Source organism: Calypte anna, chromosome 2 (assembly GCF_003957555.1).
Source record: "Calypte anna isolate BGI_N300 chromosome 2, bCalAnn1_v1.p, whole genome shotgun sequence".
Taxonomy (NCBI): Eukaryota; Metazoa; Chordata; class Aves; order Apodiformes; family Trochilidae; genus Calypte; species Calypte anna.
In genome coordinates this window covers 148,351,366-148,365,877 of record NC_044245.1, presented here as the reverse complement: position 1 = coordinate 148,365,877, position 14,512 = coordinate 148,351,366, and the positions used below count along the sequence as shown (strand labels likewise).

Sequence of the window (14,512 nt, the reverse complement as noted above, 5' to 3'; positions counted from 1 at the left end):
AAGACCAAATATATCATACTTTACATGTTGAATATCCTTGCAGCAGGGAAATCTGAGCTGCTGTAGGTAGGTAATCCTGAGTGATACAGCCCCAGAATAGGGACAATAATGTTAGCAGGACAAATTATCTGGAGTGCCTGCTGTCCATTCACAGAGTCCTGGGAAGAGGTCCCTATCAATTCTTGGAGGACAAAAGATTACACCAAGTTTCCACAGATCTTTTGAGACATAAACTTTCCCTGAGAAGTTGGAAACATGTATGTGATAAAGAGGATGCTATTTATGGAAGTATTTAAAGGCAAAGATGGGAAGGGGTGACAGGTATCTTGCATGGCACCAAAGCCATGATCGTCTCTAGATCCTTGGCATTCACACCAGTAGAGCAGCCAGCTGAACAAATTTGGAAAACATTAAACCATACAGCAGCCAAAATGCAAATGGCACCACAGTACTATAGCCTCACAGCCCCTCTGCCTCTTTGTCTCCTTTTGGGAATGCAGTTCCTGCAATGCTGGGTCCTGCACTTGGGTCACAACAACCCTGTGCAACTCCAGAGGTTCGGATAAAATGGCTGGAAAGTGCTGAGGAAAAGAGGAAAAGGACCTGGGGAAGTTGTTCAACAGTGTCTGAATATGAGATAGCATGTGCCCAGGTAGCCAAAAAGGCCACCAGCATCCTGGCTTGTATCAGCAATTGTGTGGCCAGTAGGAGAAGGGCAGGGATGGTCCCCCTGTGCTTGGTACTGGTGAAGCTGCACCTTGAATCCTGGCATCAGTTCTGGACCTGTCACCACAAGAAGGACATTGAGGTGCTGGAGTCTGGAACAAGGCAGCTGAGCTGGGGAGGCTCTAGAGCACAAATATGAGGAACATCTGGGGGAACTTTGGGATGCTCAGTCTGGAGAAAAGAAGGCAGAGGGAGCATCTTTCTGCTCTCTACAAATACCTGACAAGAGGCTGTGGTGAGGTGGGATTGGTCTCTTCTCCCCCATCACAAGCAGTAAGACAGGAGGAAACATCCTGAAGTTGGATGAGGGGAGGTTTAGGTTGATCATTAGGAAAAATTTCTGCCCTGAAAGGGTTTTCAGGCCCTGGAACAGGCTGCCCAGGGAAGTGGTAGAATCACCATCCCTGGAGGGATTTAAATGACGCGTAGATGTGGTGCTGAGGGACATGGTTTAGTGGGGGACTTAGTTGTGCTGGGTTAACATTTGGACTTGAAGACCAAAACGGTCTTTCCAAACCAAAACTACTCTATGATTCTAAAGCTGCAGTCTTACCAGATCAAGACCTATCTGAAAGCCAGGTATTCAAATAAATGGCTTATTTTCAAATGAGCCTTATTTTTCTTACTCTTTACTTGCAGTTTATACTCACCATATTTCCTCAGCAAGATGCTATGCCATGGCTTTCCTTTCTGAGGTGTTCTAGCCTTTTTTTTGAAGCAGCTCAAGCTTTCTGAGATTGTATTGTACACTGTCAGCATGACCCCAGAGGGGAAAGATACAGTAGAAAAAAGGTAAAAAAGTAGAATTCTTCTCCTAAATTCATGCATGGTTGGGTGAGCAAAATCTGAAATAAATAATGATTTTTCTTCTCTTAGAATAACTTAGAATAACTATCTCTGCTGTGAAAAAGTTTGTGATCAGCCAGTCTGATTCCAAGGGTTTGAAAACAGCAGGAGCTCTTTCTAGGAATGAAACAAGACCTCCAGCAGTTTGGAGCAGAAATGGAAGAATTCACAAGGAATTTATCCTTTGAGCTTTGTCCTTCATTCTTGATTCTCTTTCCTTACCTTTTCTTTTATTCTCCCCTCTGCTCCAACCCCAGTATCTAGCATTCACCCATCTGTTAAAAGATAGAGTGGGTTTCCTCTGCCAGTATCTATTTAAGTGCCATATGGCTGAGTTACAGCCTTAGGTGGTGAGCATCACAGAGAGCATCTCTGAGCTAACAAGGATTTCTGCATTTGGGGTTTAATTAGGTAAATGCTTCGTAAGTAGCATCACAGTTTCCCCTTGAATATTTACTCCTCCTCATTGAAGAAAAAAAAGATGAAACTGCTCTAAAATACAGCCTGGCCTGGATAAATGAGGCTGCCCATCCTTTTCATAATCATCTACCCATCCTTTGGCTTCACTGTTGGGAATAAGAGGCAAAGTGGTCTGAGAGGGCATGAGCCCTCCCACCCTTCTCTACCCAGCTTTCCAAATTCATTGCTGATACTGTAATAATGGTTTTATTCTGGGTTACACAGCACCATAGAATCATAGAATCATAGCATTGGCTGGGTTGGAAGGGACCTCAGAGATCATCGAGTCCAACACTTTTACCACCGTTGCGGTTGCTAGACCATGGCACTGAGTGCCACATCCAGTCTCTTTTTAAATAACCATCTGTCACAGAGGAGGAAGGAGTTGTTTATATCAAGCTGCAGCTGCTGTATGGCATCCTAGGGAAGGGGGGAAGAATAAAGATCTGGAGGACTTGCAAGCTTTTAGATGTCACCTAAAGGGATGGACTGAGATGTCATCTGGCAGAAATCTCCCACCTCCTTGCAAGGCTTTCCCAAGTTGGAATCCAATGCAGTGAAAGCAAAAGATGTCCAAAGGGACACTTGGCAGAATTCTATTTGAGATTACTCTGATCCTCCCAACCAAATGCCACCAAGTATGGGTCAGGAACAGAGCAGAGAACTGATGATCACAATTGCAGATTTTTTATTTCTTTTCTTGCTTGGTTGCTTTTTCAACCCCTCTGTCATTCCTGCCAAGGGTGAATTTCAGTATCTGAGGAGAGAGGAAAACCTTCTGCTCAGTGTGTATGAGGCTCCTGCTCAGCCAACTAAACATGATGTCCATGAATGTCACTCTGGAAAAGGCAGTGAGCAGTGCCAAAATTCCTTGCTAATTCTTATTTTCTAGGAGATCTTTGTTGTGTTGGATAGAGAAAACTGTGCAGTAACTATAGTTCTACTGCTTTTTACTTATTGTTTTTTTTAAAACTTTTTTTTTTAATCTGGAGACGTAAAGTTAAAAGTAACTCACAAGTTCTTTTCCTTCCATGGATTCACAGTAATTCCCTACAGTTCACTCTTCTGTATTTTGTCTAGAGTAGTTTTTTCACTTTACATTAAGTCTGTCAAAGATCTTAGTTGCTGTGGTATCCAAGATCTGTTAAAAATACCTAAATGGAGATCTTTTTTTTTTTTTTTTTTCATTATTTGTCTTTTGTTTAGTGGACTTCATCTATAAAAAAAGCTTTGATACCCAAAATCAGGAGGTATCCAAAAGACATATCAAGGTTATCTACATATATCAGAGTGACTCTCCTGCCATATCTGCCTTTTCCTGCCACAAGGATCCTCTGATGCAGGCACTAACTGCTTGAGTCTCTCTGGTATCTACTAAAATATCTCCTTTCTGATGGGTTTAGGTTTTGCATTAATCCAGTCCTTAATGTTAAAGCAGAAGTGAAGCAGCCATGTGAAGCAAACTCCCATTCAGTGCTCCAGCCCTGGCACCATCTGCATGAATAACACCAACATATGTAGCTAAAAACAGCATCACCCAGAGTGCTCAGATGGATGCAAAATGCATTATGTTTACATGTATGGAATTTATTAGTTCTGTTTTTAATTAGTTTTCTGTGCAGCAATTTATTTCCAGTAGTGCTCTTAATGAAAACATTACAAGCTGCAGTTCTAATTCTAGTACTAGGGGTTTTAGCCATTACTTCTCTGTCCTCATTGACTAAAATAATTTCTCTTCCCTTCACAGTTCCCTTCCAGCCTTTAAAAAATATAAATTAATAAATCTGAAGTAGATTTAATGCAATTTATTGCATTTAACTATGCAGCTCTGCTGCACTGAAACACCAATTTACAATGTGCATAGTTTCCCTGTGCTTTTCTTTCCTGACAGGTGGGATTTTCAACTCTCTTTTTCTCTAGTTCTGCACAAACCATGTAAATACTTCCACCAGTGCTATTTAAGCAAACAACAGAGCATAAAGTTCCTGCTTCTTTAGCTGAAATGGCTGGAGTTTCATGTTACCCATGTTGTGTGTCTTCAGGGCTTTTTTAGGGTTTATCAGCTCCATGGCCACTAACATACAAATGAGAATTTAAGGACTTCTGCCACCTTTTACAGCTTTGATTTGCTTGCTCTGTAGTTAAACACTGCTGCAAGGTGAAAAGCTGGTATTTCCCTATGACTCTTAGCAGATTCTCAGGGATGGTGAAATAATAATGATACAGAGAATGGGTACTGAGTGATGTGAGGTGGCCTTGGCTACCTAACCCAGTGTTTCAGCATCCATCTCCTTGAAATTGTCTTTTCATGAACCAGGCATATTTTACTCAGAGTCAGCATCCTTCTTCCTGAGAGTTAATCCAAGCTGAAAGTCAAATGCCAGTGATTCTGTGTGTTCCCAAAGGAACATAAGATTTGCCACACTGGTGGAAACTGATGATGCATCAGGTCTGCTATGTGACCTTTTACCTGACCAGTGTTTTCTGTCCCTCATTCCACTGTTATCCTGAGCACTTCCCAGAATAACCCAGCATATTCCTAAAATTTATTTTCTAGCTGCTTCTTCCCTCCACACAAGAGGATTTCCCAAATGCAGGTAGGGGAGGCCTTTCTTTCTAGGGAAAGAGAGTCAATGACTACACAGACAAAAAGAGTTGTGCCCTGTTTCAAAGCAAATGTAGTCACTTGTCCATAAAGTTTGGGGAATATTTGCTGTCTGGCTCAAACATTAACTTGCACCTGAGGACACTGAGGTTAAAGAATATTTAAAGAAAAAAAGAAAGATGAATGTTCAGATTGCCTTGGAGCACTCTGAAGGTGAGGCAAGAAGGAGACAAATAGGCTGTGTAACTGGTAGTGCCTCTATCTTTTTAAGATAAAATCTTCAAATTACCTCCATTAATGTAGAAATTTAATCAAAGATGTGCTGTGGGAGCACAGTCCCTGCTGTTCTCTGCCAGCACCTTTTGCCTGACCACTGCAAAAATGCCTTTTTGTCCCAAGGGACAACATGAAGACACATCCTGTCCTGAAACGTTGGCAAATCTGGGCTCTCTATGCTGTCCGCTCCTTTTCATCATCCACATGAGAAATGGGATTTCTCACTATTCACCCAACAAGGTCTCTACACTCAAAGCTCTCCAGATTGCTCTTTTAAAAATAAAGAGAGAAATGCAAGAAAAAGAGTGCATCTTGTAGCTGAGCAAAGTTAACATAGCTTAAAGTGAGCTCACGGATGGAGAAAGATCGATGCTGTTTTCTTGGCCATTTAGTGCCATATCTTTTATGTTACTTGGATCACACATTGCTAGCAATTTAAATTTTTTTTTTTCAAGGCAACAAAGCACAGTCCCTGCTGTTCTCTGCCAGCACCTTTTGCCTGACCACTGCAAAAGTGCCTTTTTGTTCCAAGGGACAACATGAAGACACATCCTGTCCTGAAACATTGGCAAATCTGGGCTCTCTGTGCTGTCTGCTCCTTTTCATCATCCACATGAGAAATGGGGTTTCTCACTATTCACCCAACAAGGTCTCTACACACAAAGCTCTCCAGATTCTTTTTTTTTTGAAAACTAAAGAAATAAATGCAAGAAAAAGAGTACATCTTGTAGCTGAACAAAGTTAACATAGCTTAAGGTGAGCTCACGGATGGAGAAAGACTGATGCTATTTTTATGGTCATTTAGTGCCATATCTTTTATGTTACTTGGATCACACATTGCTAGCAATTTTAATTTTTTTTTTCAAAGCAACAAAATGAAGTTATAACTCTTCTGTACCTCGAGCCTTACTGTTCCACATTACATTCTTCTGAAGAAAGTGGTTCCAGATAAGTGTCTTCAGTTTGTTATTGCAATGTTAGCAAGGAAATCCCAAATGCCAGGGAAATTTTTTTGAGAATAGGATGACAGTGCTGCTACAAGAAAGATACTCTGAGGAGAAAATGAGTATGAGTATGCATTTTCTAGAGGAAGCATCTTCTGTGAGTTGTGACTTTGAGAAGAAGCAAGGTCTTATTTTTAAGTGAGGTTCACTGCTTTTTCAGCACTTCCTTGAGGGCTTTCAAAAAGAGAAAACTTAGATCCTCATGGTTCATGATGCTGTCTCAACTATCAGCTTTTTGGATGAGTTTAGGTTCCCTGTCATAATTGAGATGCTGTTGCAAGGTCTCAGCTCTGTCATATTTGGCAACTACATTCCAGTTTATATCTGAAAGTGGTATGAGCATACAACAGTTTCGGGGGAAAGAAGAAAAATACAATGTATTGTGACAGAACACAGGCTTAATTGGTGTAGATTTGCATATGTGAAGGGTACAGTCTGTAAACATCAAGACATTTGTGCTTTGAAAAGAGGTTAAGTGGAATGTGAACTGAACCAATGATTTTTAAACCCCCACCCTCCAAAAACCAAAATCCAACCCCCTGAATTAAACAGCAGTGGCAAAATCAAGACAAGGACCTAACATCTCCTTTGCGGGGGCTGCAACTCAGGATACTCACCCAGAGGGTCCAGCTCTGGCACATGGTAAATTCCTGCTGGTGTTTGAGATGCTGAGAAGGTGGCTATGAGTAGCTCTGAAGAGCTGTTTCCATGTCTGTGTTTTCAGCACTCAATATCAATACCTGTTCATTCTGTCCTAATATTACCCATCAACTCACCAGACCTACTTCAACAGTGTGTATTTCCTGACTATGACTTTGCAGAGCAACTTTTGTATGGTCCTAATGCAAAGCCAGATGAAGCCAATGGGAGTGCTTGCACTGATTTTGGTGAGCTTTGGATCAACTTCCTCTTGATAATTTTCATTGTTTGGTCATCTCAGTTAGATTGCAATGAGGTCTTTCAAAGAGTCATTCAACTGGCCAAAAATCTCTGCCTATATAGTGGTAAACTATTACTAGAAATGGACAACAATTTCTGTGGATGAACCTTCTCTAACAGGCAAGTCCACTGAGGTTAATATTTATGAAAAAGCCTTAAATTTGTATAAATTTGCAAAAAACAAAATTTCTATAACTAGAACTTACCCAGTGTGAGCTGTTTGCCACATTTAGTCAGAGGAAAGAAAGATCTCACTTCATATGAAACAACAGTAGATAAGTTCGAATTGGTTTATTACTATGGAGAATGTATCTTGGCATGAGACAACTCTTTAATTCACAGGCAGAACAGCCTGAAATAAGTAAATAAGTTGGCAGAGGCTACACTGTAAAACACAAAGGGGTGAAAAATGTTCTTCAGAAGCCAAAGAGGGCTGTAGGTTTGATCTATAGCCCAGGTACCTATTGCAACTTCGAGCTACCATGCAGCTGGGGCAGCTCTTTACAGTCTGGTTTTGGAGTTCACAGGAAAGAGCTCTGTTAGCCTGCACAGGAGAAAAATTTTAGCAGCCTGATAGCAGCAGGGTCTTGTTTTTTTTTTTCTCATTTGCCCTTTGGCTTTCTTACCCTCTGTCTTTATGCATGAAAGAAAAAACAAACTATGAAGGTAATAGAAATGACTCTCTGAAATATGGACAGACAAAGCCTCAAATCAGCCAGGTTTCTACTGGTATATTTCCCCAGTTATTAAAAACAAAATGATCTACCAACATATCTATCAAAACTTTTTTATTATTATTGTTATTTTTGTCCTTGGGATTGTAATTTAGTTCTCTATTTGTATAGCAGCTAAAGCAAGACTGAACAGTGCATGACTGAAACTGTTAAGGTCAACATAACTGTTCCTACAACAAATTGTAAAAAAAAACTTTAATCAAAACCTCAGAGTATGGCAGAAGTCAAACCCTTTTTCAGTTACTCAACATGTCTCCTGTTTATCCTTAGCTAAACCAGAAACTACATTAAGTCTGTTGGTTTGTTGACCCAATATAACTTTTACTTAGGCTGTGTCTGGAGAATCTCTCTTACCACAATCAAGCAGCAAGTCTGTGGGTTATCTATTTCTAATTTAAATGGCTTTTGCAATATGAATATTTTCCCTGCCTGCAAATCAAGATTCATAACCCTCAGTATCTGCAGAGCCTGCCAGGACTAATGACCTGTGCTGGTAGTAGGATTTGTTTTCATGTCAGACATCTGGTGCCCTTCATCCTAGTCCTCTGTGAAGAAGCTTGTCAAGGTCTGCAGGATCTGATTAGACTTCATCCTTTCCCTCCTGCACACATGTATTTATGTGCAAGCACATGAATACACACACACATCCACACAGAAATGGAAAATGAGTGTGAGGCAGGTATCTGATAGTGATTTATTTTGAATTTGTCACTTATCAATTGCTTGGCATGAATGAGACTGCACTGAGAACAGTGTTAAGGGATCCAGACAACCAGCTGGCTGATGCTAACATGCAATAGCTTCAGCAAAGGGTTGTCCTCAGGACAAGGGACTTGATCCTTGCCCCTTCCTAAGCACTGGTGAGAAATATCTTGAGTACTTTGTCCAGTGCTGGGCTCCCCAGGACAAAAGAGAGATATGGACATGCTGGAGTAAATCCAGCAAAGAGTCAAAAAATTGTTTAAGGGGCCAGGGGATCTGACATATGAGGAGGAGATGAGGGAGCTGGGACTGCAGCCTGAGGAAGAGAGGGCTCAGGAGGATCTTATCCACCTGTATAAATACCTGATGGAGGGTATAGAGGGTAGATTTAGGTTAGATGTTAGGAAGAAATTCTTTCCTGTGAAGGTGGTGAGACACTGGTACAGGTTGCCCAGGGAGGTGGTGGAAACCCCATCCCCGGAGGTGTTCAAGGCCAGGTTGGATGGGGCTTGGAGCAACCTGGTCTCATGGGAGGTATCCTTGCCCATGCAAGGGAGTAGGAACTAGGTAATCCTTAATGTCCCTTCCAACTCAAACTATACTATGTATAAAGAAGATAGAATCAGGCTCTTCTCAGTGGCTTCCACTGACAGGGGAAGAGGCAATGGGCACAACCTGAAATATATAAAAATGTATTTAATCATAAGAATACATTTTTTTGTTTGTTTCATTGGGTTTTGGTGGTTTTTTTGTTTGGTTGGTTGGTTTTTTGTTTGTTTGTTTGTTTGTTTGTTTTTTCCCACTCTAAGAGTAGCCAAAAAGGGAAACAGGTAGCCCAGAGAAGCTGTGGGGTCCCTACATTTGGAGCTACTCAAGATACAACTGGACACAACCCAAATCATCCTTCTTCAGCTGACCTTGGTCTAAGCTGCTGGTTGGACTAGATGACTTCCAGAGTACTCTTCCCATCTCATCCATTCCATGATTCTGTGACTTGCACAGGCAATTAATGTCTTGTTGATTGGAAATAGAAATGTTGCTTCCTTTCCAGGTAGTTTCCCTTTCACTCCACCTACAGCCTTTCCTCTTTGAAAAAAAGGTCATGAAATACTAAGTGAACAGGAAAGTGAGAATGGTCCCTAAGTGGATGAAAAAGTTATGATTAGCAATGTTCATCCTCTTTCCACATGTCTGAATAACTCTATCCTTTTGTGATTTTAGTAAGATGTCTATTTCTAAATTTGTGCAGCTAAATTTAGGTGTCCACAGTGTGCATTTGTGAACCTGAGTCATCCTGAAGATCTCTTTATAATTAATGCTGCTCAGTAAGTCAGCAAAATTTAGGTTATTCTTAAGCTGGTGACCCCCACTCTAAAAAACCATTGGGTCTATTAATTAGATCTGTGATTACTGTAATAGAAACATGGGAGCTATTATACTTAGATGGAAAAACATCTTAAATTATCTTAGATTAATATCATCTTCAGGATACCCTTTCTCATTGAAGAAGAGAGTTTCTGTTGGGTCTTTGTGGTGTTTATGTGACTGCAAGGAAGTGTCATATGCTTTGTTTGTGCAGCACAGCACACAATGAATATCTGATGTCCAAAGATTATTTAAATTACAGCTTATTATGAACAATTTTAATAATTGACATAAATAACAATATGTGTGGGGGGTTTTGTATTTTGCATAATGTAATAGATTATTTTTCAGTCTCTTTCCTTTCCCTTGATGCAAAGTTTAACCAGTCTGGGGTTTTTTCATTGTGTATATGCAAACAATGTTCACTAAAGAAGCAGAAGGAGAATAAATAGAAACACAATAAAAGCCTCCTCTTATTTTTTTTATAGTTATGTTTACTACAAACACACTGGCCTGCTTCAGGGGGTAGTGAGGGTATTAACACAGTTTGTTTAACTACAGTAAGTCTAGAATACTGATGTCTATCTTGGAGGTGCTATCTTGTCAGAGAGGCTTCTTTTATAGTTATTGGAGAGAAACATGCACTTCCATTTAGAAGTGCCTATTTATTTCCATTACATTAAGTAGTGGAAACACTTTATGGAATAAAGTACACACGTTACAGTGAGTCCTCCCTATCAAGAGAAAGTGTCTAGTGGCTGCATTGCATGGAAAAATAAAAACCAGATCAACAGTTCTTAGATATTATCTCCTGCCAAGTGCATCAATGGCATTCTCTGGCTTTGACAGCTATTCCACTCACCAGGAAAATGTATTTTTAAAAGTAGAGGCATCATTACCCAGGCATGGGAGCTGCTGTCATTGATGAGAACATGAAATCTCCTCTTTTGCTTGCTACAGCAGGCTACAAGCTCTGTTTTCATTAAAAATTTATCTTGTCAATACTCTCAGCCTTCCCACGACTTTCATTCCCACAATTGCCTTATATTGGAATCAGTGAAAACCAAGTTTTCTGAGCTTAGGTCTACTTCACTGCTGACTCCAGGTTTCTGGAGCACCTTGAGGAGCCACCCTTTCCATCAGGAACAACTTCACATCAGCAAACCTCTGGGAATCCCAGGAATAATTCTCAGTTCTTCTTCCTTTTGCAGAACCTGTGATCACCTTGTGAAGAAGAATGGATCCTCGAGGCATTTCACATCCAGGACCCACATCAATGTCTGCTTTACTGATCAAGCTGCTGTAACCAACAAACACCATCTGTACAAAAGAAAAGTTAAGTTTTATATTGTGTGTTAGTACAACTGTGAATCATTTTTCCTTTGTTTCTTTTCCCCCATTGTTGCAGCCATGTTTTATCTTATGTTAGAGGTTTTAATGATATTCCCTGTGTATCTGGGGAATGCTGTTTCTTTTCCTCCAGATTTGGTATGCAGTGTGCTGTAAGGTTATTAATTCATCTTCATTGTGCTTTTAACATGCTTCTGATCTCAAGTTCTGGTAATTTAAAACCATGAAAGTCAACGTGTTTTGTTTGAATCTTTTTTATCGTTGTTTTTTGTACCTTTCAAAAATAATCTAGCTCAGACTCTCATGTTGTGCACTGCTGCTGTAAAATTTGCTCTGCCAGATCTGAGCGAAGCAATTCACTTCACACGTGCATTTACAACCACATTAATTAGATGTTTATTTGATCCCATTGTAGGTACAGAAGATCACATTTATTTATGAGAAACACTGATGTAAGAGCAGGACAAATAAATCTTAACACATATTATAATTTTTTTAAAAATGAGAAGAGCTTCAATCTGTGAAAAAAAAAATTCATCTCATGAAAAATGTCAAATTTTGCATTTGATTTCATTTCACATCTTTTATGAAAGCAGCATTTGGGATTTTGTTCCATTTCCCCTCACAATATTTTCTGCTGAAAACATGATTGAAAATGCCATTTAAATTCATCTTAAATGTGTTGTGCTCTACAAATGCAATTTTCCTCCAGTAAATAAAGCATTTAAAAAATTGTTTTAATTAAAACGTCTCAGGAAGTATTAAAGACAATTTCACAAAATGCTTTCACAAAATTTTTATTCTAATCTTTTGTCAAGATGTTTCTCACAAAAAAAAGGAAAAAAAAACCCCAGCTCTATTGTTATTTTTGTTACTACAAAGGCTTAGAAAAGAATACCAAATATTAAACTAGATTCTCACCTGCACTGATTTCAATTACACGCTTCCTTCCCCAGAAGCTGACACAGTATTTTCTTCAGTAAAGATTAAGCAAAGAAAATTCTCAGAGAAATCTTGAAGCTGCTGGAGCTTACTTAGTGTCAAAGCTGTAAAACTTCATGAATCACTGCAGTTAGGTTTGGTGAAGAAACAAAAGGCAGGGTTTCAGGTGTTTTTTTCTCTAGATGTGTCCTAGAAAATCTACATAACTCTATCATTATATGTAATACTGAGCATTCAAGAGCTGCTGATTAAGTTAATTAATAGAAGATAGTTTTTTCCAACCAAATTTAGTATTGGCATGATATTGCAAATTATACCTACTGCTTTCCTTTACTACAGAGAGCTTATTTCTGAAATAGAGCTCCCTGCTTACATCCATGACAAACTGCAGCCTGCCTCGCTCAGTAAATTTAGCAAATCCTGTAGTGATGAAAATTATTTACATTTAGTTAGTGAGAGCTGAAAAACAACAGGGCTCATAGCTGATTGCAGGCAAATATTCTGAGAGCCTTGAGCTGCACCTGAAGAAGGGATTCAGAACAAACAATCCTTGCCTGTTGGTTAATCCCCTTCATTAGCAGCTCAGTGATTACTTCATTAGGTATGATGCAGTGCAAAGAGACTGAGGGAGCTTCCAGTGAGCACCTTACACAGCAAATGGATTTGGCACTGGTGGTCCAGGTGAAGTGTTTCTCTTCTGAAACTACAGAGGCTGCCTGGCAAGCATGAAATGTCCCTGTGGTAACATAGACATAAACCTACCTATTGCTTATTGTAGACTTCATTATGAATGACAAATGTTATATCAAAAAAAAAAAAATAATCTATGAGGTTGCTATGAGACATTATATTCATGTCAAGTCACAGAGTCAGAGAATGGGTTGGGGCAGAGCTTTGAGGATCATCCAGTCCAACCCCCAGCCATGGGCAGGGACACCTTTCATTAAATCAAGTTGCTCAAAGCCCCATCCAGCCTGACCTCTAGCACTCCCAATAATGACACATCCATAGGTTGTCTGGGTAACCTGTTCCAGTGTCATAGAATCATAGAATTGGCTGGGTTGGAAGGGACCTCAGAGATCATCAAGTCCAATCCTTGATCCACTACCACTGTGGTTCCCAGCCCATGGCACTGAGTGCCACATCCAGTCTCTTTTTAAATATCTCCAGACACAGAGAATCCACTACTTCCCTGGGCAGCCCATTCCAATGTCTGATCACCCTCTCCCTAAAGAAATTCTTTCTAATATCTAACCTAAACCTCCCCTGGCACAACTTGAGACCGTGTCCTCTTGTCTTGCTGAGAGTTGCCTGGGAAAAGAGACCAACCCCCCCCTGGCTCCAACCTCCTTTCAGGGAGTTGTAGAGAGTGATGAGGTCTCCCCTGAGCCTCCTCTTCTCCAGGCTGAACAACCCCAGCTCCCTCAGCCTCTCCTCATAGGATCTGTGCTTGAGTCCCTTCACCAGCCTGGCTGCCCTCCTTTGGACCTGCTCCAGGACCTCGCCACCCTCACTGTAAAAAATTTCTTCCTTATCCTCAATGTAAGTCTACCTTCTTTCTGTTTAAACCTACTGCCTCTTGTCCTGCCACTACAAACACTGGATAAAGTTACTCCCTGTCTTTCTTATAAATCCCCTTCAAGTACTGAAAAGGTGCAATAAGGTCTCCCTGGAGCTTTCTCTTCTCCAGGTTGCACAACTGCAACTCTCAGCCTGTTTTCATAGGAGAGGTGCTCCAGCCTTCTGGCCATGTTTGTCATCTCCTCTAAATTTCCTCCAACATGTCTATGTCATTCTTATGCTGGGGACTTCAGAACTGGACACAGTACTGAAGCACAGGTCTCATAAGAGTGGAGTAGAAGGGCAGAATTCCCTCCCTCAATCAGATGGCCATGCTTCTTTTGATGAGGTCCAAGAAATGGTTGGCCTCCTGGACTACAAGTACACCTAGACAGCTCAAGTCTAATTTTTCATCTCCAGTGTCCTCAAGTCCTTGTCCACAGGGCTACTTTCAACCCATTCATCATCCAGCCTGTACTGATAATGGTGATAACCCTGATTCGGGTGCAGGATATTTCCCTTGGCCTTGTTTAACTTCATAATATTGCATGAGGCCACTCCTCAAGCCTGTCAAGGTCCATCAGGGTGGCATTCCTTCCCCCTAAAGCACTCTACTTTGTGTCATCCCCAAACGCACTGAAGGGTTCAGTCAGACCCTCTGTCTGCTCTTGATAAAAGTATTGAACACTAGGCATGGATCCCTGAAATAGAATCATAGAATGAATCATAGAATTATTTGGGTTACAAGGTACTCCTAAAGCTAATGCAATAAGCAGGGACACCCTCAACCAGATCAGGTTGCTCAGAGCCTCCTCAAGCCTCACCTTGAATATCTCCAGAGATGGGCAATCTCTTCCATTTTTCCACCACCAAAACTAAAAAACTTTTTCCCAACATCCAATCTAAATCTACTCTTCTCTAATTTAAAACCATTGCCCCTCATCCTATCACTCCAGACCTTTGCAAACAGTCCCTTTCCATCCTTCCTGTATTCCCCCTTCAGA

General features: G+C 40.6%; 1 protein-coding gene across 1 annotated transcript in view; it reads left to right on the top strand.

The window, feature by feature from the left end:
- Nucleotides 1-11,709, top strand: part of TSNARE1 (t-SNARE domain containing 1) — a 522,750-nt gene extending 511,041 nt beyond the window's left edge. Inside the window, exon 13 of the mRNA XM_030446428.1 lies at nucleotides 10,868-11,709. The gene's annotated coding sequence lies outside the window, so the exon portion shown is untranslated. The remainder of the gene's footprint in view (nucleotides 1-10,867) is intronic.
- The last annotated feature ends 2,803 nt before the right edge of the window (nucleotides 11,710-14,512 follow it).